The sequence below is a fragment of the Galeopterus variegatus genome, unplaced genomic scaffold (assembly GCF_000696425.1).
Source record: "Galeopterus variegatus unplaced genomic scaffold, G_variegatus-3.0.2 Scaffold6868, whole genome shotgun sequence".
Taxonomy (NCBI): Eukaryota; Metazoa; Chordata; class Mammalia; order Dermoptera; family Cynocephalidae; genus Galeopterus; species Galeopterus variegatus.
The window spans coordinates 96,416-118,722 of NW_007732979.1; the positions used below are offsets into that span (position 1 = coordinate 96,416).

General features: G+C 41.3%; 1 long non-coding RNA gene across 1 annotated transcript in view; it reads left to right on the forward strand.

The window, feature by feature from the left end:
- Positions 1 to 13,934, forward strand: part of LOC103606834 — a 15,776-nt gene extending 1,842 nt beyond the window's left edge. Inside the window, exon 2 of the long non-coding RNA XR_551921.1 lies at positions 13,776 to 13,934. This is a non-coding gene — a long non-coding RNA (uncharacterized LOC103606834). The remainder of the gene's footprint in view (positions 1 to 13,775) is intronic.
- The last annotated feature ends 8,373 nt before the right edge of the window (positions 13,935 to 22,307 follow it).

Genomic DNA, 22,307 nt, shown 5'->3' on the forward strand with positions numbered 1-22,307 from the left:
GGGGCCCCGCCGGCCCGAGGCCGGGCGCGCCCGGAGGCGCCGGGCGGTGAGTGCAGAAGAAGCGGGTATGCGGGGCGGGACCCGCGCTCGGTGAGGGCTGGCTTGCGGGGACATGAGGGGTGGGTGCACCCGGAGCGGGACCGGGGGCGCCCTCCGGGAGGGAGGAGGCGGCTTGTCCTCGCGGGGCAGCTGGTGGGGTTCCCGGAGGGGTTCCGAGTGGAGGGCGTCCAGGGGTTCGGGGGCCCCGCGCCCTGCATCTCCTTTGTCCTGGCCAGTCACAGGGGACGGCTGCGGTGCGGGACTGTGGACGGGGCCCTTTCCTCTCCGTGTGCTTCCTGCCCCGTCCCCAAAACAGGACTGCACACTCTTACTGCACCTTGTTGAGGCCTCGCTGAAAAGCCGAGGTCTTTTCCCTGTTTGTTTTGCTTAAAGTCTCCTTTGATTCATCACACTGAGACATTTAAATGTCTTACGTTATGATGACAGCACTTGCTGGGGCTATTAACTTAGTTTTTATGTGCTTTACTGGCATGTCTGTTGAAGCTAGATGATTACAAAAAATCGGTTTCACTTTGATCGTCGATGCTGCATGTTTGCTAGTTCTATTTCCTCTGTGGTAATAAGAACCAGCAGCCTGGCGCAGGGGGCGTGGGGGGGGTGGTGGTGGAAGCAGCTCTTCTAGTTTTTATCAGCAGCTCATTGCCCCCTCTATTGGAAAGGCACTGTTTCCCACTTTGTAGAGTTTTAATACCTTTTTCTAAACCCAAGCCCACCTTGACTAAAAAGCAGGCGTGCATTTGTTTCCTCTGAACATTCAAAGACAAAAAATAAATGCTAATTTGCCTATTAGGATTTGAAGGTCAGTTTTGCATACCAAACTTTAACCCTTTGCTCTAGTCTCTAAATCCACAGATGTACGGTGTTGATTGTTTCCTGCCTGCAGCTAATGAAGAGTCTGCGCGTGACTGCCAGGGGAGTGGAAGGGACAGTTTAAAGAGACCTTTGGGGTCGGCTCCACTGAGGCCGTCCTGATGCTGTGATCTTGGGACAAGCTATTTATCATTTCTAAATCTCAGTGCTGTAAGTTTAAATAATGGGTTTAGAGATACTTTCCTCAGAAATTTTTTGTCTTGTATTCAAGACGCAGTTTTGTGGGTTTTTTTTTTTCTTGTGCAGCTCCTGGTGCATCTGGCTGAAAAGTCCTCTCTCTCAGGGTGGGAATGATGTAAACCCCTCAATTTGTTGTTTAACTTTTGCAAAATTTTAATCCCAGGCTGATTTTCCCCACCACTGCTGTTCCACACTTCTGGGCAGTTTGCCTCTGCTTTCCATTTTGAAGAGAATGCAAACTAATTTTTATGTTGACCAAAACACAATACAATTAAGGAGATAATTCTGCTATAAATAACTATGGACTACATTCCAAAACTGTGAATGTTGTAGTAAAAACAGCTCTGGCTTTTAATTTCTGGAGACTTGAGTTCGATTCCCATCTATATTACCTACTAGGTTTGTGACCCGAAAAAGTTACCTATTGTGTTTTTTTTTTTTTTCCGTAAGAGGGTGATAATATCCATTCCAATACATCACTGTTTCAGGAATTACAGGGGATAATGTGCTTTGAAAGTATTTTGTGTTATGTTATTTATAAAAGCCTTTGAAGATTTGAAAGAGCTTTATAAACACAGTCGTTGCCGCTTCCTTCAACTGATTTACAACTGTGACTTTACCTTACAACTTTAATGCTTCTTACAGACATGATAGTTATGAAACACGTTCACTTTTGAATGTTCTGTAATGGGAAATTCCTTTCAGCTCCTTTTGGAGTTAACCTTGTTACCACCCTCTGGTGGTTGCCAAAACAAATCCAAAGGAAGATTTTACTTGGTGTCTCTTCTAGGTGTCTCTCTTGGATAGTTTGCTTGCTGTGGACCTTTTAATTTGCCTTAATAAGTAGAGGAACAATAATGAAAGTTTTTTGTGACTTTGACTGGCTGAAATATTAAAAGTTGTAAGTTCAGGAGGTGAAAGTCAAATACAAGAGAAAATTTTAGTGTAACTAAAACTGACACTGTGTGGTGATTTTACCATATCAAGTTGTCTGTTTATTGCCTGTGTTAGATGAGCTGTTGCAGCTATAAGGACCTGGTAAAAGAGAAAGTTTTTTGTGTGTGTATTAAGAAGTTTCTGCCAGGTGTGTTAACTGAGGCTCATTTGTGATTTTTTCCTGGAGCCTATCCAAAGTTCATGAAGTCTCTGTGGACTTTAACAGAAGAGTGGAGCAAATGCCGCTAATCAGTCTGTAGCCGTTTAGGATCTGTCCACATTAAACACACCCACCCACCCACACACTGACTTAGGAACTGGATTGCCAAATCTTGATGGTACAAACTGCCAAGTTAGGAAGGGAAGTAGTGCAGGAGATGCTGAAACCAGAAAAATTCTTTCTACCTGGGATAGGGTATAATACCTCTTTTGCAAAGGAGGAAAACCTTGTAGAATGCACTTTCTGTGTCTCATGCCTCAGGTCTGATAACCAGATGCAATCCATCTTCATCATTTGTGTATTCCTTATTTACAAATTTGCCTACTTGCCACACTTTAATTGTAACCCCCAAATCAGTACCGCTGACTTCCGCGGGCATGTGCAGGGTGGGGAAAAATTGGCATCTCCCAAGGCACAAGTTCCCAGCTGAGGGCAGATAAGGCACTACGCTGCCTTTTTGTTTCAGCTCTCATACCATAAGCAAGTGTGCTTTTTGTGACCTATTTAGTGCCATGTTTTTTCACATTTGTGTGCTTTTGTGGCTGTTTAAAACGGCCCCCGAGTGTGGCGCTGAGATGCTTGCTGTCTTATGTTCTCAGCTGAGAAGGCTGTGCTGTGCCTTGTGGGAGTAACAAGTGGGTCAGATAAGCTTCATTCAGGCTTGGGTTATAGTGCCGTTGGCTGTGAGTTCAGCATTAATAAGTTAACAATAGAGATTGAATAAAGTGTCTTTAAACAGAAACACACATAACAGAAGGTTATGATTGAGCAGTTGGCAAAAATGTGACCAGAGGCTCGAAGGAACCTAATCCTGTATTTCCCATAGGAACAGTTTTTCTGTATTCACTAATTCAGTGTTCATGGAGATTTCATAGAACGAGATTACCGCAAATAACAAGAATTGGCCATATTTACCTATGGCGATAACTGGAGTGCTACCTAATGATAGAGTTTGTCACAAGTTAAACGACTTTACGAGGCTTTAATAGGCTGAGAGTTGAGATTTTGGAACAGTGGAGAGTTAGACTTTTGGGGTATTGTGGAAAGTTTGCCAACTTGAACTGTGATGCAAATTCATCTCTTACTCTTGGGAGTAATGGGCCCTTGAGAGTATGTGGTACCTCAGCACTTGTGAATAGGAAATTCTAAGAATCCCCCCCAAATAAATGCAAGAATAGGCATATCCAGAGTAACCAAAAAGCCCAGAGTTTCTCTTATTTCATATGCAATGCTGTATAAGGCTGAGGTTTTGAAAATGAGATAGATTCATAACAGCCTAACTATAAGAAAGAAAAGCATAGTTCATTTTTATTTGGACTGACAACAGTGTTGAACAATGGTAGGAATTGAGGTTTTGAAAATGAGATAGATTCATAACAGCCTAACTATGAGAAAGAAAAGCATAGTTCATTTTTATTTGGACTGACAACAGTGTTGAACAATGGTAGGAATCGGTAATCTGCTCAAAAAATCAAGATTAGAATTTTATTTTCCCCCCTTAGACACAGCAGTGTCAGTGTGGGCCCACAACACAGTTCCTTTCCGGGGGGCATTATCGGGAGATAGTAAACATCAACCAGCAGTAAGAATTTTACACCAGCATCAGGCAGCCTGTTATAAAGGTCATGAAATGTGCTACACCATACGTTTAGTTTTGCACTTTTAAGCCTATATAGATGGTTTTTGACTGGGACACGGTCAACTTTCATATAGTCTGTGCATTTGCACAGTTTACAATGATACCAAACTGTACTGTAGTAACTGAGGATTTTAGTCATTGCATGGTGGCACTGTCTGCCAGCTCCCATTGCCAGGGTCACCAAGATGGCTAAATATCACATCCCTGCCCTCCTGCAGGGTGGTGAGACCCATCAGGTCAAGCCTTGGGCCACTTCAGCATCAGGAAACCTCCCGTGGTTGAGCTGAGTATTCATTTAGGGTTTCTGTCCAGAGTGGTATCTGTTGTTCATTCCAGGCTGACTGAGGCCTCTCTGCTGAGATGATGGGAGGCAGAGACCAGCAGTACGCAGAACTGAGTTTATGACGGGCACCTGAAGTTACCTGTCCCTGCTATCTATCGTGTCCTACTTTGGAGGATGAGAGAGTGATGGCTGCCCAACCTATAGACCTGCTTCCCACAGGAGGGCATTAAACACTTAATGGGGAAGGCACATATCTCTGCCAACTCACCAGCTTCTTCCACTCTCTGGGACAGTGGGAGGACTGCCAATAGATGGTTCCTGTTCTGCGGCCTGTGCTGGAGGCTGGCAGGCTGAAAGATGCCTAGTTAGGGAGTTTACACATGTATATTTTTTCATTCTCTGGAAATAGACACAGAACATGTAGGTGTAGTGTTCACATTTCAGACATTTGGTCTTCTAATGAATTTTCAGGAATGATTATGTGTGGAAGTAAGGAATTAGATGTAAGTGGTAGCCAGCCAAGTCCTTCTGGCGTTGTACCCAGCATGATGCTTCAAATAATGGGAACATGGGTCAATTATTCATGCCTGGGACATGCTTAGAAAAGGACAGCTGGAATAGCAAAGGATTCACCTGTTTGTGCTCTTTCTTTGGCAGCGTGGCTATTGAAAGAGTATGTTGAATGTGTGCTGGCTTCTGTTTGGAAAGGTGGCATACAGTGTAACGTTGTGAGCACCAAGGTGAACATTTTAAAATGTCATTCACTGAACCTTAACAGTTAGCCATTGGAGCTTAACAGCAGGTTTTCTTGAGCATGACTAAGTAGATACCATCTTTGCTAATACCAAACCTGTTCTTGGAGCCTGGAGGCCTGCAGGCTTTTTTACTTGACTCCTCTGTGGCGGCGGCGGAGGCTCTGTAGTCTGTTGCTAGTGTTGTTGTTTATTCCAGTCTCAGCATCAACTGACCTGGTGTGACAATCTTCTGTTCTTTCCTGCCTTGTTTACTATAAATGTGACTCCATTTCCTACCTCTATTAAAAGAACATCAAGTATGGCACAGTTTTTGTATTCCTGAGAGGAGAGGGCTTGCTTCTTCTTGCCCGCTTTAGAAACTGTCCCGTTATTGACCGATTAATATGTCAAGGTGTTGAGGAAAGAGCACAGGGCTAGAAGTGTTGGTTGCTGATGGGAGGTTTGTTTTGTTTTCTTAGATAACCTCAGCTAAATAATTGTGCGTGTCTCAAAAAACTCTTTATGATGATCAACCTAAGAATAGTAAAAACAGCATTGGATGATGAGTCAGGAGATTGGGATTCTAGGCTTAGCTTTTTCAGGAAGTCGCTCATATTCTTGGTTCCTCAGTTTTTCATCTGTAGAAGAAATATAGTCATCGTTGACCATTTGGCCTAACTCACAGTTTGCTTGTGAGAATGCAGTGAGGTCATTCATGTGAATGTGTTTTGAAAAAGTATATGCCGTACAGCTATAAGATGGCAGCAGTGGTAGAATGATAAAATCTCTCACTTTAGTTTGTAAGGCATTGTTAGTTACGTTTTATCATTTAATCCACATGACAAGCTTGTGGCCATATGAAGTTAGGCAGTGTTTGTACCGTTTTCTTTAAGTGAGGACACTGGGGCCTGGAGAGGTTCAATGACTGGCCCATCAATTAGTGTTAGACATCTGGAGCAAAGCCTAGCACGAAACAGGCTTTCATGGATTAATTGTTGACTGAATGAGTGAGAGTATTAAAGTAGGGCTCAGACTTAGGTTTTCTGATGCTAAAGTACTGGATCTATTGATTTAACAGTTGATAAAGTATGAGAAGAAAAAAAGGATTACACAAATGAGAGATATTTTTAGCCAGAAGAGCAGAGAGGGATGGTCTGAGAATTGGATGAATATGTGGAAGAATATGTGCTACAAGAAGTTGGTGGGGCATCAGTTGGACACACTGAGGGGTGGAAATAGCCAAGAGGACCATGAAGTGATGCTTGCATGTGGCCCCCAGAATCTGGTGACAATTTGGTCTGAGTTTTCATTTCAGTTTTCCCTCCCGCTGAGACTGACTGCTAGCCAGATCAACTAAGGTGTGATCCACACTCAGTGTAAGTTGCTCAAGGACAGGGAGTTTACCTTTCTTTTTCTGTAACGTCAAAATATAGTGTTTACTAGAAAGAGGGAGATACCCAATGAATGCTGCTAAATTTCTGTTGGCCAAAAAAGGTCATATACCCTGTGTCATGGTGTGATAGTTCATACTTGTAGGTTTGTCTTACCATTGGACATTGTTAGCTGAGGCTGAGTTGGTTAGTCCTCGTGGGGGGATAGAGTTTGCACTCGTGATGGAACAGGCAGGATCAACAGTAATTAGGGATGTTTAATAGTGTGCATCTGGAAGTTGGAGAGGCCATTAGGCAGCCCAGGATAATGATGTCTTCCTGTTTCTGACTTTGCTGAGTGAGAGTGTGGCAGGAACATCAGGCAGTTTGATGTGAGTCCTCCCACCCCCACCCCCACTGGTTTCCACCTCTAGCCAAAACGGTTGCTGTATGTTCTCCTGCCCTTTCCTGAACCTCACTGTGTAGTTAGCCGCTGTTACTGGAGAGCCGTGGGGCAAGGCACGCCTGGTGCTGTAGCTTTCATCTTGAACATCTCCCTAGAAAAGTTTCATAACATCTTGGAATTCCATTCCCTTGTTTGAGAAAAATATAATCTAATACACCCCATAATTCACTTCCCAAGACAGGTGCTCTTGTCTCCTTGTTGACCAAAAGGGGACAGTTCTTTTTGTGGAAAAGCCAAAATAATGGCTTAAAAATTTATAGCTGAGCTTGTCATTAGCACTGAATGCCCCTAAATTTTAGTGGCTTTAGAATTGATGCCTATTCTTCCCTAATTCTCAACCTTAAGCTATTTGGAAGCGCACATGATTTGGGGATAAGGGAGTCTGAGGAAAGGAATGTGCCTGGCAGGAAAAGTACATGACCATTGCCTGAAAAAACACACAGCAGAATGTGTGTTCCATTCATGGTGAGTGATGTTCACATTTGACAACAACCATGATCAAAGACGGTGAGGCAGACCAGAGTGGGCTTGTGGCGATGCAGAACAGCTCGCGATGCTCTCTGTGTCTTCTTCCAGACCCACATTCCTCTCGCTTTAATGGTGTCACGTTCCAGGTGTCAGCACTTCCAGTGATTCTGTTTTTGGTTGTCACTATTTTCTATGTAAAAACTACCACAGAAATAAGATGTTACTGGGATATACTTAGGTTTATTTTCCAGATGCTGCATAATCTTTTGTGAAAGGCAGTGGATCATTTATGGTTCACATAGGACATAAAATAAACCAGACATGTCACTGCCCTCCTTAAAACCATTCAGACCGTTCCTGGACTTGTCGCCGGGGTAGAATAACATCTCAATGTTGTCCGCGTCCATTTCCCCAGCTGTGCCTCCCGTGCTCCCCCCTTGCTCATTGCTCTCCCCTTGCTCATTGCGCCCCCCACCGGTCACACCAGTCTTATGCCACATCCCCTGTCCAGCTGTTGTCTGTCTTGGGTTTTGTATGTGCTGGTTGCTGCCTGCCCTCCCTCAGCTCTTTGTGCTCTTTAGGGGCCAATCCCTCTCATTCTTCGGGACTCGGCTTCCATTCATCTCTTCAAAGAAATCTTCCCAGACCACTCTGTCCAAAGCAGTGGTCAGTGCCCTGTCTTTTTTCAGTACGTTGACTATCATTTGCCATTTATTTCATGTATTTGCATATGTTTTGACAAATAATTATTTTTAAATGTATATCTAATTATATTTAAAAATTATAAATTATATTGAAAAATGTAATAAAAAGTATATTATAGGTGTGTCATGAAATTAATTAAAATATACCATTTTAGGGAGTTTGTAAGGTGATATTTATAGTGTTTTCAAATTTTGTAATTTGTTGTGATTGCCTGTCTCCTTATAAAATAATGTTCACTTTCAAAAAAAGTTATTTCGATACCTGTAAATCCCATCCACTTCTCAGGATACCCTGTGAGGGAGGTAATATTAATATCCCCATTTTACAGATGAGGAAACAGGCACACAGAGGTGAACTCACTTCCCAGGGTTGCAGAGATAGGAAGTGGCTGAGCCAGATTCAAACTCAGGCAGGTGGGTGTCCAATGATCACCCTCTTCAGTAACCACTGTGCTACTTTGCTTCTCACTGTAGTGTGACCCTAGGTTAAATACTGTAGCTATGTTCCCCCCCCCACATTATCAGTATGTTCTCTTGGGTTTGTTGGGCTATGGATAATGTACAAGATGTAAAATTCAGAAGACTTTTTTTTGAATGACTGTTATCTTCCCCCTTTATTTGCATAGTTCTTTTGTGGCTTGATAATGCATGGTCCCACATTATCAGTATGTTCTCTTGGGTTTGTTGGGCTATGGATAATGTACAAGATGTAAAATTCAGAAGACTTTTTTTTTAATGACTGTTATCTTCCCCCTTTATTTGCATAGTTCTTTTGTGGCTTGATAATGCATGGTCCTAACCTTCATCTCCCACCTGTATTGTCCTTATCTCCACACCTGGTTCCTGCAGAAGCCTCTTAACTAATCTGCCTCCAGTAATTCCTCACTTCATACCCTCAAGTCAAAACATCCTACACAGAACTTCTAGACTAAAATAGCATTAACTTCCTGTCCCTGATCTGCTCAGGGAGTGGTGATGAGTAGACGTGAAATATGAACCTGTGTGGCTAGCCTTCAGCTCTTGCCTAAGTCCACCCACATCATGCTAACCCAAACCGAGCTTCTACTGCTTGCTGACACAGATTCTCAATTCTAACCAGGCTGGTCTCAGTCCACCTGTCCCGGGTGCTCATTCCTGCTTCTGTGCCTTTCCTCAAGCTGTTGACCCAACATGACTGTACTGGGGATAAGACAGGGTCCTTGCACCCAGGAAATATACAAACAGTGTGATCCAGGTAAGTGAGGGAGGTCAGAGAGTGACCGCCTGGGGGAGGAAAACTTTGAAGAGGCTCTTTGAAAGATGCAGACATGGACACACTCCCCAATCAAAAAATAGGTGTTTGCAGGTAAACACATAAATTGGAATTGATCTCTCTTTTTATCACACAATACGCATTTTAGTTGTAAATTATATTTTGGCTTTTATTATCCTTTTTGATTTTGCCTCTTGTTATCCTATCCCATATACTTTAGTTTCATGAACAAGATCATAACTCTTTGAAAGCAGGATCATGTCTTCTATTTCTCCCCAACCTCTCCTGGGTACTTCACTGAACTCAGAATAACTGTGTAATAAAAATTGGTTGGTTTTTTAAATAAGGTTGCAGCAGATGGCAAGTGCCTTGTAGATGCACCTTCAACACCTAATCTTTTATCTTTCTACTTTGAACTGAAGCTGCATGGGGGTTTATGTTTCATAGTATCTATATAAACTTAAGTATCTAATCTTCTATGCCAGAAGTCTGAGTCTACTTCTTTGTATCCTTTGATGCTTTTATGCTTTGATATTTTGCTTCTATGCATAATTTGTATAATTTAAGGCATATATTAATATATATCTACTTGGGTATAGAATTTTGAAAGCATTCCTCTTCAACCTAATGGGGAAGTTAATGTGAAGAATTATGAGTCTAAGTACTGTATCATGGAGTAGAATGCCCATCAACAATTACTACTCAGAATCACAAGACTTTAAGCCCAGATCTTGCCTGAATAGGAAACTGGCTTGGGTAAAGAGAACATTACCCAGTTCTTGGGAGTTCAGCAAACCTCTTTTTTTATCAGTCAGTTCCAAACCTTTCTTTGTTTTCTCAACTTTTGAATGAGTTCATAAATCCTTACTCTCAGGAGGTGATCTTTTCTATTTTACAAAGAAGATTAGGAATGTGAATGCCAGTAGTTTTTCTCTCTTATACCTATGGTTTTACTCATCCTCCCTTCTGTCTGGAAAAGAAATTTCCTCTATTTGGTTTAGAATCTCATTGCCCTCCCCATCTCTCAGAATATTCTTTGATTCTCACATCTTGAGATCTGCCAGGCTCTGTCAGTTCTCTCTCTGCAGTTTTCTTTCATCCCCGCTGCGCCCATGCTAATGCCCTTCATTCTCTTATGCATGACTACTAATAATTCTGTCTTTCCCATTGTCGACCTTCTGCATGCCTATTTATAGCTCTGTCTTTCCCATTGTCCACCTTCTGCATGCCTACTTATAACTCTTTCCAGTTGTCCACTTTCTGCATGCCTACTTATAGCTCTACCTTTCTGACTGTCACCCTAACTTTAGCTTCCCAGGCTGTACTCCATTCTACATGGTGCTACCAGGATAATTTGCTTAGCACACAAAGATGATCAAGTTATTTATCTGTTCAGAGATTTCAGTGGCTTCTTGACACACATAAAATCAAGCCCAAGTCCTGTCAAAGCCCTCAGTCCTTCCATGTGTGGCCCCAGTCTAAATTTCCATCCTTGTTTCTTATGGTAATCCCCCCTTATCCATGTCGCATGTGCTCCAAGACCCCCAGTGGATGCTGAAATCGTGACTAGTACCAAACCTGATTGCCATCAGTTGGAACACATTTCCGTTCATGGCTTCCACCTACAAATTTAATGCCATTTCCCTCTTATGTAAATACTTATCATGTACTGTGGCTGTAACTTTTGCAGTTCGAGGTGGGACAGCAAAACTAGCCTGAATTTCTTTTTCCTTTTTCACAACTTCATGGATAAAAGATTCATTCTTACCATAGATCTTGCAATTTTTGTCCAAAGCCTGTGACTTTTTTGCTTCATTGAATTGAGAAATTTCACCATTTCACTTAAAGGAAGCATTTTATGGCTTCCCTTTGGCATGTCCAAATTGCCAGCATTACTACTCTTGGCTTTGGGGCCATTAAGTGAAAGAAGCATTACTTGAGCACAAGCACTGTGATACTGTGACAGTTGATTTGGTAACCAAGAGGACTACTAAGTGACTAATGGGCAGGTAGCATAGCCATAGACTCACTGGATGGGCAGAGGAATGACTCACATCTTGGTCATGGCAGAGAAGGTGCAAGATTTTATCATGCTACTCAGAACAGCATGTGATTTAAAACTTGCGAATTGTTTATTTCTGGAACTTTCCATGTAATGTTTTCAGATTGCAGTTCATCTTGGGTAACTGAAAGCGTGGAATGCAAAACTGTGGATAAGGGGGACTACTATACTTTCTATCCCCGTTTTACTCTTTTCTAGCCTGTTTGGTCAGCTTGTCGTTGAATAGATCCTGCTTATTTTCTTCCCTTCTGGAGTGCTTTTGTATTCATTTTTTCAGAGGCTCAGCTTCAGTTGTTTTCTTCACAAAGCCTCTCAGAGTTCCTCTATATCTTTATAGACTTTGTTTATAGCACTGTTTTGACACCTTGCACATTTTGCCTTAATCTAGTATTTCCCTAAGAGACCTTTCAAGTTAAAGGAATAGCCAATGAAGTTTGAAGGATTTTGTGTGAATAGAGCTACCACCCCACTGCCTTTGCCTCTGCATAAGGCATAGCAGCATGTTAAAAGCACAGGAAAGAAAACAAGCTGTTTAACTTGGTTTACTCCAGTGTCCCCCAGACTGACTTACCATAGGAAAACATTTTTTTCTTTACAAAATACGAACAGCCAGTGCAAATTGCTTCAGGAAAACACTGCCTTAAACTAGATTTCTTTTACCAATGTTGACTGTACAGATTGAAAGATCCTAGAAGGCGACTGCAGGGCTTTGTTCATTTGTCCTGCATTTAGCACCTAGTACATGTTTAATGTTTTTTGAATGAAGTCACATTGCAAGATCAAGGATGGATGTTTCTTTGGAGGCCTGAAATATGAATATTATAAAGAAAAGCTTGTCTGCCACGTGTTGTAACTGGCACATACATAGCATGTTTTCAGTAAATGTTGAAGAATATTGAATAAATGCCAAGAGTCTTTAAAGTGGTGCAGTTTTTCTTAGTTGTTGAGCTAATAGGCTGTGTGTGTTCCCAGTACAGTCATGTGTCATTTTAACAGATACATTCTGAGAAATGCGTTGTTAGGTGATTTTGTTGTTGTGTGAATACCTCAGAGTGCACTTACACTAAACTTGATGGTACAGCCTACTGAACACCTAGGCTATATGGTATAGCCTGTGGCTCCTAGGCTACAAACCTGTACAGTATGGTACGGTGCTAAATACTGTAGGCAATTGTAACACAGTGTATTTGTGGATCTAATCATATCTAAACATAGAGAAGATATAGTAAAAATACAGTATAAAAGATAAAAATGTACATGTGTATAGGGCACTTACCATGAATGGAGCTTGCAGGACTGGAAGTTGCTCTGGTGAGTCAGTGAGAGGTGAGTGAATAGGAAGGCATAGGACACTACTGTGCACTACTGTAGACTTTATATACACTACATACTTAGGCTACACTAAATTTGTTTAAAAAATAAGTAATTGCAGTACGATGTTAAGATAGATATGACATCATTTGGTGATAGGATTTCAGCTCTCTTATAATCTTTTTTTTTTTTTGGTGGCTGTCTGGCATAGGGGTTGAATCCCAGACCTTGGTCTTAACAGCACTGTACTCTAACCAACTGAGCTGACTGGCCAGCCCTGTTATAATCTTACGGAACCATCATGGTACATGTGGTCTGTTGTTGACTGAAATGTCATAATGTGGCACACATTACTGTAATCGTGTACATGTATTTAAACAATCAAGAAAAGGGAAACTGGGCAAAACAGCCTAGTTTTCTAGACTTTTCCTCCAACTTTAAATCTTTTGTTGCAGTTTTTGCTTTTATAGGTATGCTGTAATTTAATGAAACGGTGAAAAACAAAAATCCAGTCTTATAGAAAACATGGCACTAGATAAACTGATGATAGGTGGTAACAGTATAGTATATTACAAACTATGACATTTTAGAATAAAGATTCCTATTGGACTTACAATACTGTGTAACTCACCAGTGGAATTACCAGCCAGCTTTTCGTGAGTATGTTGCATACAGTAAGCTACACCTGCATGGGCAGGCAGAGTCCCTCTCTACTGCTGATGAAACTGTGATAACTTCTCAGCTAAGGAGGGGAAAACAAAATGGTTCAATTTTAGTAATTTCTGTTAAAACTAATAAACCACCACCAACAACTACCACTACCACAACAAAAATCTCATGCTGGTGGTAATGCTTTGTATATAGAGCAGTCTTTGTTCAGAAAACATTTTTTATTAGGTATGTCTGTGCAGGCATATTATGCACGCACATAAACATTTATAAGCACCTAATAACATGGGCATGAATACTCACACTATCCCTTCTTTTAGTTTGGACATGAGCTGCTTCCTGGAGTTGGCAAAGTTCATCTTAGTAGACAGAATGGAATGGAACCCTTATTCCTGAACCAAGTCCATTCCGTTTCGTCAGATGGGAAGAATTTCCCATCTTCTCTGAAGAATGATTTGCATTTGGTGGAGGAATCATTCTGTTAACTACTAGAATTCCAAAAAAGTCTTTCAAGTTCTATTTAAATTCTTTCCTCTATTTTTTCCATTTAGGCTCCAAGCAGGAATGGAGACACCGTTGGATGTTTTGTCAAGGGCAGCGTCTCTGGTTCATGCTAATGATGAAAAACGTAAGTCAGGAATCCACTTTAAGAGCTTTTTATGGATGCTCCTTGTCTCCTGCACCATAATAAAACCATCTGCTTCTCTCCATGTTTTCTGGCTCCATGCTATTTATTTTGGTGGTTTTCCTCAGTGATAACAGCTTAGAATTCTCATTTTCATTTTCAAGTACCAGAACATGTGAATATTCTGTTATCTTTGGATGCTGGAGCTTGAATGGTTGACTGTAGATTCGCAATGTACTCTCAGTGACCTGGAATGAAGAGCCTCCTGTGTGTTCCCAGAAGTCTAGATAAATATGTGTGTATTGGTTGATAGACTATTGACTGGCAGAGAACTAGAGAAGAAAAAAATGATCCAAGGCCATTCACGTCATTGTAAATGGCAGTACACGGCAGAATGGAGAACAGTCATGAAAATTCTGTTTGCATAGCCGAGTGAGAGCAAATATTGGGGGGAAAACCCGTTCATGAATGTGGTGGGCGAGGGACAAAAGGAGGGAACATCAAGGCTGGAAGATTATTCTGCAATGTGTTTAAGTGGTTTTCTTGCTCTTCCTAAAGTATGTATTTTTTAATTGTTCTTGTTCAAAGTTAAAATTACTGGCTAAACAATATTGCAAGAATTACTGTTGTATGTGGGAACAAGGTCTAGTGTTCTTTTTCTAAGCACTAAAATATTAATTTAAAAAGTTAAGGTAGGCCCTTTATACATTGTGAGTTCTCAAAGATGCACTCCTTTCCAGTTTAGTTCCCAGTGCATGTCCTTAAAATACAAGAACTGCCTTTTTACCAGATGTTAGACTGTGTGTTTATGTGTCTGTGTGTGTGCAAGATTTAATAGAAAACAAAATTAGGAATGGTTGCTCTCAACATTTTCCAGGTTGTGAAAGGTACCTTTAGACTTTTATTTTCTGAACCCTGTTTCCTCATTAGTAACATGTGCAAGATTTAATAGAAAACAAAATTAGGAATGGTTGCTCTCAACATTTTCTAGGTTGTGAAAGGTACCTTTAGACTTTTATTTTCTGAACCCTGTTTCCTCATTAGTAACATGAAATAATACCTATTTACAGAGTACAGAGTATTTGTAAGGATTAATGGGCTCGTTGGGCATAGAAGACTGACTTACTTTAGCTTTCAACTCCTGGGTGGGACCACCTTTCCTCTCTTGTGGCACAGGGTTGGCCCACTGATAGGACTTTTCCTCATTTTCTGTACTATCCATGTGTCTGTCTTCCCATGCTGTCCCCCACTACCACCATTCACACAAGATTCACTAGGCCAGTGATCGGATGGGGTAGCCATTAAGGCTTTTTTCCACTTCTTGTACAATTCACATCATTTAGCTTTTGACTGTTGGGAGATACAACTACCTGAAGGCAAGGTATAATTGTCCCTAAGGAAATTGAAGCTCAGGGATAGCGTCATTCCCAAGGACACTGGGCTAGGAGAAGCAGTGAGGCCTTTTACCTAGACAACAAAAAACTCCTTTAAGCCTCTAAGATTGCAGTAAATATTGACTGTCTTAAATAGCTCTTACAAATTTTGTTGCACATTAATATAGTTAATTTAGAAGGTAGTATTTTGAATTTGTTTTATAATGCCCTAGTTAGGATCAGTAAAACAAAAGTACTGTTCATGCAAACGAAAAATAGGAATAACGACCTCAGGGTGGCCCTTTGTGTCTTTGAATGTCGAGAGTAAAAGAATTTTTCTTTTTTTGGCTACCTTTCTCAGGTTCTCTCCTGAAGCCCAGCTTCAGGATCACTGTTCAGGTTGGAGGCTTGCCTAGTTTCCAGTTCAGTGAGCAATGACTGTACACTTGTGTGTAAGGGCATATGAAGATGAGGAAGAGACAGTCCCTGCCTTCGTGGAGCTGATGAACATGTGTAGTTTCTGTGGCTGAAAAACGTATAAGAGATATGTATACATGGTGAGGTTGTTACAGGGCACACTTGGCTCCTGGATGAGGCTCCTCCAAATTGATACCAAACTCATGGGGGTCCAGCTGCCTGCCCCCAGGCAAAAATCAAACAAACAAAAGTCAAATGTTGGTGGAAACGGAAGTCAGCTTTTATCCAGGAACACAGTGACCTGAGATGTTGGGTTAACCCACCTCTCCTGGAAACCTGTAGAATGGCCAGGCTAAAGCCATCTCAAAGACTGAGGTATATTGAGGGGACTGAGGGAATGGAGCGTGGGAAGTGAAAAGCAGGAGGGAGGGGCACATGAACAGCAAGGGGTCTGTGAGTCAGGTACAAGGTGTCACCCCTCATCTGGTCTCTCTGCTCCCATCCTTATCTCAGGGTCTGGGTAGTACATGTGTCTGCAGTTGCAGGCTGGCTGGCAAACAACTTTACATTCATGTAAATATCATCTTGCCCCATAACCAAGGTCCAAAATATCAAATAACCATGGGAAAAGGAACTCAGAGAAATGCATGCCAAGGGGAAAAAAAAATGTGCATTTTTAAAATCTGCCTATATAGCCCATGTGGTTTTAGGCCCCAACATGGCTTCAGTCCTGCTCATTTTAACAAGTCAGATGCAAGGCCTCCCTTTGGACCTACGATTTGGGAGAGATTTCACACAACAGAATGATCCTGCCAAGAGCAAGAGGAATTCTTACTTTCCTCCTGTGATGAATACAGCCTGGTAGTGTTTTGCAAAATAAGGATAATATGCATCTAAGGCCAGATGATCCCAGACCAGAATATTCTGCAATATTCTTCCTTTGACTCTGGTGGCTCTAGTTGGTTTAGGACTGAGCTGGCCTAATTCTGGACTCCCCATCATGGTTCCAGCTTCTCAGGATCATTTTGCACATTTAAAGGAAATTAAAGAGGAAAAATGTCCAAAGATGTCTGTGATCATTATTAACACGTAGGGAACACTTTCAAGAGACTTTTGTTACTGCTGTGCTCTGCACACCTTAAACATGCAGAGCTCAAAAACTAGGTATTGTATTTTGTTACCTAATAAAATAATGTTACTAAGACTGTGAAAAGTCGTACAATCTAGACAAAGATGCATGTTAAGTTCATTATCTTTCAGTAGCTTTTTTAGACTTAAACTTGGGCTGGTTCAACCTGACTCAGCTTTCTCTGCCCTAGATTAATCATATTTTAGCTTTTGTTATAAATTCCTCTTACACTTCAGGGGAGGTTAATATTCTCCTTAACATTTAAAAAAGCCTGGTGTACAAAATCTGATTTGGGTGTCTTACTACAAACAGAAAAATGTTCTACTACTTGAGATCAGTTTCCCAACTCACCTAGGTGACCTAAATGATTCTCTTCTTTTGCTCCTGGAGAACCAAAAACTTGGGCATTTTTGAGGACGTTGTTTTAGCATTTTGAAGAGAACAGTAGCTATTGTGACCTGATAGCCTTAAGGCTTCATTATGTCTAATAGTGGAGAATAAAAGAAATATCTCTATAGTACACTGTAGAGCTAAAGTAAATAGTGAAGCGATGGTTTTGTAATAACACAATAGTCGTTTAATCTGGGTGGCCTGGAAGGAATAAATTCACTTAAAATAATCATTCCCCTGCTCATGAGACATTGATTTAATCAGTGTCCAGGGTAATCCTGGAAGGTACTTAATGAAAATGCAACTTGAGATTGCCATTCTTCCTTGTGCTTGAAGAGTCTCTCCTTTCAGTGATTGTTAATGCTGGTGCTGGAAGTCCCCAGCTTTTTCCAACTCTGTAGTTTTTACTAGTAAAAACTGATCAAAATGGGAGGACATAGCACTGTATGTTGATGTATAAAACAACACATTGGTGGGGCTGTAACACAAGACTATTTTACTGTGATGTTCACAAAATGTTTTAGTTCTGATAATTTTGTGTTTCTATCTTCTGATTATAAGATCTTCTGGTATCTGCTGACTTCCTCACTTAAGTTAAACCAATTTTAAGTAAATGTAACTTTGTTTTTGAGGGTTTTGGTGGAGAGGATAGTATTTTTTTTTTTCCTTTTTTTTTGTCTTTTTTTGTGACCGGTAACGGGATCGCAACCCTCGGTGTCGCGCCCGTACCGCGATCGGCAACAGGATCGCAACCCTCAGTGTCGCACCCACACCGCGCTCAACCAGTGAGTGGACCGGTCTTCATGTGGGATCCGAACCCTCGGCCGGAGCGCCGCCACGCTCCCAAGCACCGCACTCTACCTGAGTGCGCCACCGGGCCGGCCCAGAGGATAGTATTTTTGATCTGGTCTAACGAATATGCAGATGATCAGAAAAAGCCAGATCAGGCTGGTGCCAGTGATGTAGAGAGAACAGTGAGAGAAGATGACAGCTTTTGAGGTACTGCAAGTACGGTGGCTCCTAGAAATTCATTACTTCCTTGTTTGGTGATGATCATTGAAAATTGACTAATCAATGATGCATAGATTACCATAATCTGTCCAAGTAAAGGATTCCCAGGAGCTCAAGCTTTTATTATTATGGGGACTGACACCCCAGCTGTTTGGAGTATTTTCATGCACATAGATTGTGGTTTATTTGCTCCTGGCTCCTGTGTTTTGTGTCATGCAAGTACAAAGAGCCGGATATTCAGATGGCCTGGAGTACATCGGTGTCTTCTCATTGTCTACTGGGCGGACTCCTTCATGGTGCTGCAGAGGGATGCTTTAGAGAACCACAGAGTTCAGCGGTTTCACCATGGGACAGTGACCATTTTCCAGAGTGTTCATCCTAAAACTCAAGAGGAATACAAGCTTAGAATAGAGAGGAACTGCCCCTAATGGAGTCTGCTTAGTATCAGGGTGGCAAGTCCTGTAGCGCTCCTTAAAGAGAAGGATGGAATGACACCATCCCTGTCCAGTCATCTTGGAGCCTTCGTGTTTGCTCTAGTGAGAGAGAAAGCACCAAGCAGCTCCTGCTTTCTAGAGCTGTGTGTGCCCTGCTGGAAGTCAACATGGTGAAACTGGAGGGAGAATGGCATCAGGAAAGCCCAGAAGGAAAGTGTGGTGGTGGTTCTGGGGAAGAGTCTTTAGGTGCATGTGGCAGCATTTAATCAACATTTCGCAGTAATAAAGTAGCCATTGGAGTGAAAGGCTCATCTGTAAGGAATTAATTTAACACTAGCAATGATGACTTATAGTAATTATCACTATTACTACCAATTGGCCTCTTTCTGTATTTCAGGGACTCCCGGTTTTGTAATGAGGCACACCTCAGGAAAGTTGAGTCTAAAAATAGTGTTGTTTATAACATAGCCTTTGGATTCTTTTCCTTCCAGCTCCTCTATAGTGTTCATTAAGTATGCCACTCTGTGATCATTGGCAGCCTAATATGATCGCTGCATCGGTGACTTTTACCACTATATCCCAAATCACCTGAGGGGCACACCATCCAATTCCATCCAGAAGAGTGGCTCCCAGCAGCAGTGATTCTCAGAGGTGAGAAGGGGTCCCTGTAAGTGCCCTGGCAAAGCCTTCCCAAGTGACTCTGATTTCAAACTCCTTTCCCAGATGAGGCACTGGTCTAATAATACTCCTTGGGGAGTTCTGGATCTGTGTCTTTAAGAGGGAGGACCAGGTCCTTCTAGTTAGGAGATGCTGTAGTTCTTTGGTTAAAGGGCATGTGGTAGCCAGATTCACCAATAGTTTATATTTCCATTTCCTTTATCACATTCTTGCTATTTCTGCACATATGTATATATGAAGTATGTATGAAGAGGCTTCAAAAATTCATGGAAAGATCTGTATTCTCTTTTAAGTCTATTTTTCCATGAAATTTTTGAAGTACCCTCACATAACCACAATATGAGGGTACTTCAAAAAGTTCATGGAGCTGGCTGGTTAGTTCAGTTAGAATGTGGTGTTGCTAACACCAAGGTCAAGGGTTTTGATCCCTGTACCAGGCAGCCTCCCCACTAAAAAAAGTTCACATATGATCTTTTCATTCTGTTTTTTCATGACCTTTTTCAAGTACCCTTGTATGGGTATCTTTACTATAATGTTAATATATAGGCATTAACAGTGGGCATAGTCTTTACGACTATGGTTCTTTTCTAACTTTATAACTAGAATACACATTTATAAATTAAATATAGCCAATAAAAGTAAGCCACAATGTAACAGATGATGATCTGCTATAACTAAATCTCTGTTCCACTGGTAGGGTGCTGACTGTCACCCTACTGGAGCTGATTATTGTTAGCGTGCTTAAAATGCCACCTGTCCTATGCAATTTCCCCACCACTTTTATCTTTCCAACTCTTGAATGTATTTCATTGTACACAGATTGTGGTGACACAGTTTGATCTTGGTGCAAATACTTCAGTTTCATATTAGGTTTGCTTCTGTCCTTTTCTTATTAGACCAAGAAACAAAATGCAAACACAGCCACTGGAATAACATGCTAGTACTTGGTTATATAGCAGGTATACAATTCAGAACATGCTTATGTCAAATTTTTAAAAAGATTCTCTCTGTAATAACACAGGTAAAAGTTCCTCATGGACTCCTGAACTTTTGTGGACCAAAGTTCTCACAGCACCCCTATTGAGTAGGGACTATCATCCATCCCATTTTATAGATAAGGAAAACTGAGGCTTACAGAGGTTAAGTAATTTGCCTAAGGACACTTAGCTGCTGCGGTGCTTGAGATTTGACCTGAAGCAGCCTGACCCTGAAGCCTCTAAACCCTTGCTTTCTCTACTATATGCCTTCCCAGATAGAGGACATGACTTTCCTGCTGATTGATAAATAAAACAAAACTCCCATATATGCTGCCTTCACTAATAAATCAACAAAGAAGTTTTAATTTGATAAAGATTTCTGAACCAGTGAAATAGCATTTCCAAAATATTATCTTGCTGAAATCAGACATACATTTAGGATGGGTGGTGACACATCCTCAGAATTTGTCCCTGAAGACCTGGGTCAAAACTCTGCCTTCCCACAGCTCAGGAGCACAGTGCCACAGAACTTCATCTTATATTGAGCTTTCTTTTCTAGTAAATACCTCAGTAAAGGAAAGGAACTTAGTTCAGATGACAGGGCTACTTCACAAAGTAACAAGATCCCCCATTACTGAAGTGTTTAAGTGGGTCACTATATTGGATGTGTGGCCTTAGATTCCATGAGTCTATGTGAGATCCTAGACCTGTTGGGGGTGAGGGACCTGTTCCATTCTTCTTTGTACCCCAGGTATACACCATTAGGTGCGTGTGGTAGCATTTAATCAACATTTTGCAGCAATAAAGTAGCCATTGGAGTGAAAGGCTCATCTGTAAGGAATTAATTTAACACTAGCAATGATGACTTATAGTAATTATCACTATTACTACCAATTAAAAATTCAAAGAAATGCTGTATTCCATTTGATACTACTTTGCAGTTTGTAAAATGTCTTCGAGTAGACTAGGTGGGCAGTATCAGAGAAAAAATTAAGCTTGGAGAAGTTGGATGGCTAAGTCAAGATTAAAGTGGAAAAAAAAAAAAAAAAGCTGGAAGTGCTCTTTCCGCCTTCGGCACCTGAATGTGCAGTAGCATGCTGTGATCATCAGAGCAACACTTCATGGATGAGGGTCCACTGCAGAGGGCTTCACGGAGGACAACACGCAGCTCAGGGGGCTGTCCTCTTCTCTGATGGGACCGCGTCCCCGAGCCTTTTAACCTCAAAAATAAGGACTGAATTCACTGCCCTCTCTAAAGGTTGGAACCACCAATAGTATATTTTGTGCTTTCAGTTCCTCTTTTGTTCATAAAGACATTGAAAATGTCATCTCCCAGTAGTGTATTTTACTTTAAAAAGCTTCATAAAACATAAGGTGGCATAGCATTGTGTGTTTATTTAAGCCACTCTCTAGGTGTAGGCAGTTGCTGTAAGCCAGGTTTGCATCCCAGGGTAGACATCTGGCATTTGATCAGAAGAGCTACTCTCCAGAGACAGCTACTACAAGTGTCAGGGTTTTTCTTATCAGATCAAATTAGCATGGTAAATGTGAGAAATGGATCTCCACTGAAAATAAAATGGCTTGCTAGTTAGCATAATGGATGTTGAAAATAGATTGTTCCACAGAATAGCTCTTTAGACACTTGACAATGGTTATTATATTTTCTTTAAGTGAATATTTCTCACTCGTTAGAAATCCATGTTTTCCTTTAATACAGAGAAAAATGTTATGAGCTATTTTAATGTCATCTGCAATTCAATTAAAAATATCAGTCAATAATCCTTGGATGCAATACCTTCATTTTTTTTTTCATTTGATACATATCTCCCCCCTCATTCTTCCTGAATCTTGAGAGTCATAATCAGTATCTGGTCCGAGCATCCCCAGTACAATCAACCATTCTTTGTTGGATATGTCTTCCAAACTCATTGCTGTCTTCACCAACTCTGGCTTGTCAGTGTCCCTCCTACAATACAGTGCTTAAAGAATGACTTTCATATGTGATCTGATTAGCTTGGTGTGCCTCGGACCTTCACCAACTCTGATCTA